Genomic DNA, 2,500 nt, shown 5'->3' with positions numbered 1-2,500 from the left:
AGGATAAATTTCAGGAGAGAACGGCACACTAAACATATCTTTCATTTACTCATTACGAGTTTAATATTGTTAGTCAATTTCTGTATTTTTCTGCAACACGAGTCTCAAATGTGACACCTGACAAGCTTCTCAATATCACAATCTAGTAAAATTGTTGTATAGCCAAGCGACAAATCACACTAGTAGATGGCTACCAAAGGAAAACAAAGATTCGAATTCGTGAACCCGATCCGAACCAAACAGAATTGAACCCAATAGATTCACACGCACACAGCACCTTAATTAAACGAGGGAAACCACCGAAAACAACTCCTTCCAGTATCAACATTCTCCCAACCAGAACTGCTGTGACAAAACCGAGATCCTCGACCCCCATTTCTAACACGTCTTGGCTCTTGGTTGTTGAGAAGAGCGACCTTAGAGCATGAGTCAAATACCTTAGATGTGCGATAGCCTGTCCTTTCCACTCGACAGGATGAAGGAGACAAATTAGCTAGTTAACACTCAAGTCTCCCTTTTGATCGTAAGGTCTTATGCTAATTTGCCACTGAGATCACTATTACCCAAGCTTCAATTAGACAGTTTGAGATAGCCGATGGATCACAATGGCAAAGGTTTCGACATCCTCCCGATGTGATGGATTAGCTTTCGTGAAGCAGAGGATCGTCACTTCCATCATGGTGATTAAGACTCTAGTTCCTGTCTGCTTTTCAGGGTATCATCCCACAGCACAAAGAGATAATACCTTGAAAAGCAGATTGTGTCCCCTGGTAAGGGCTACTGGAGTATGGCAATTATTGTATTGTGTGTGTATGTGTATATATATACATATCTATCTATATACATATACATATGTATACACACATATATATATATATCTATATATCTATATATATGTGTGTGTGCATATGTATATATGTATATTTTTATATAATATGTATGTGTATATATGTATATATATACATATATACATATACATACATATATGTGTGTGTGCGTGCGTGTGTATGTATGTGTATATATGTGTATATGTATATATATGTGTGTGTATATATGTATATATATGTATATATATATATAAATATATAAATCTATATATCTATATATATATGTATACTATATATACATATATATTAATATATATATATATACATACATATATATATAAATATATATATATATATATATATATATATATATTTATATACAAGTATGTATGTATATGTATATTTTTTATATGAACAAAACCACAGATTTAATGACGTATGCATAAATAGGATCAGTCAGCTAATGTGGTCTTGCTGGCAATTCGCAGGCCATGTAACGACATCACATATATATATGTATACACACACACACACACACACACACACACACATATATATATATATATATATATATATATATATATATATATATATATATATATATATATATATATGTATATATATAATAAATATATATTAGTATATATACTATTTATATCATATATATGTATATGTATATATATATGCATATATATATACACATATATACATACATACATTTACATATATATATATATATATATATATATATATATATATATATGTGTGTGTGTGTGTGTGTGTGTGTGTGTGTGCACATACACACACATATGTTATATTTTTTGTATGCATATGCATATATATATATAGCAAGAGAGAGGGGGATATATATATATATATATATATATATATATATATATATATATATATATATATAATGTGTGTGTGTGTGTAATGTATATGTATATACATATATATACATATATATACAAATGTATTTGTGTGTTGTATATAATATATATAATATATATAATAATGTGTTTGTGTGTGTGTGTGTGTGTTGTGTGTGTGTGTGTGTATCTATATATATACACACACATATATATACATATATATATGTATATATATATATATATATATATATATATATATATATATATATATATATATATATATATATATATATATACACGGATAAAAATACACTTTCAATTCATGTCTTTCAAGCCTCCGTGGCACAATTGGTTAGCGCGTTCGGCTGTTAACCGAAAGGTTGGTGGTTCGAGCCCACCCGGGGGCGCTCTTTTCTAGAACACCTGCTAGATATACACGGGCGCTTTTGAATGCTATTTTAAAGAAAACCACTATTTCTACTGAAGGTCTAGATGTAGTTACAACAAATATGTAGTGCAATACCGTTCTTATAAGTCGATATCTAATTAACTACTGAAAATTAAAATATATATATATATTAACACAAGTCACATAACCAAATTATATCTATTGAAGGAGAAAACAGCGCCCCCGGGTGGGCTCGAACCACCAACCTTTCGGTTAACAGCCGAACGCGCTAACCAATTGTGCCACGGAGGCATGGAGGAGAGGCACATTTCTTCAAATTTTGAGAGAAAAACATATATCAATACACACTCAAAGATACATAAACACACTCACAATTATATACATATGTACAT

The 2,500-nt window shown here is 30.2% G+C and overlaps 2 non-coding genes across 2 annotated transcripts; one reads left to right on the top strand and one right to left on the bottom strand.

Moving 5' to 3' along the window:
- The first annotated feature begins 2,032 nt into the window (after positions 1-2,032).
- On the top strand, positions 2,033-2,106 carry TRNAN-GUU (transfer RNA asparagine (anticodon GUU)). Its single transcript has one exon. It is a non-coding gene; the product is annotated as a tRNA-Asn (tRNA).
- A 219-nt stretch (positions 2,107-2,325) lies between these two features.
- TRNAN-GUU (transfer RNA asparagine (anticodon GUU)) lies at positions 2,326-2,399 on the bottom strand. The gene has a single exon. It is a non-coding gene; the product is annotated as a tRNA-Asn (tRNA).
- Positions 2,400-2,500: the final 101 nt, after the last annotated feature.

Source organism: Penaeus japonicus, unplaced genomic scaffold, assembly GCF_977035675.1.
Source record: "Penaeus japonicus unplaced genomic scaffold, GWHDUDI00000001_assembly GWHDUDI00000013, whole genome shotgun sequence".
NCBI lineage: Eukaryota > Metazoa > Arthropoda > Malacostraca > Decapoda > Penaeidae > Penaeus > Penaeus japonicus.
The sequence above is the reverse complement of the archived record's forward strand: the minus strand, read 5'-3'. Positions and strand labels throughout refer to the sequence as shown.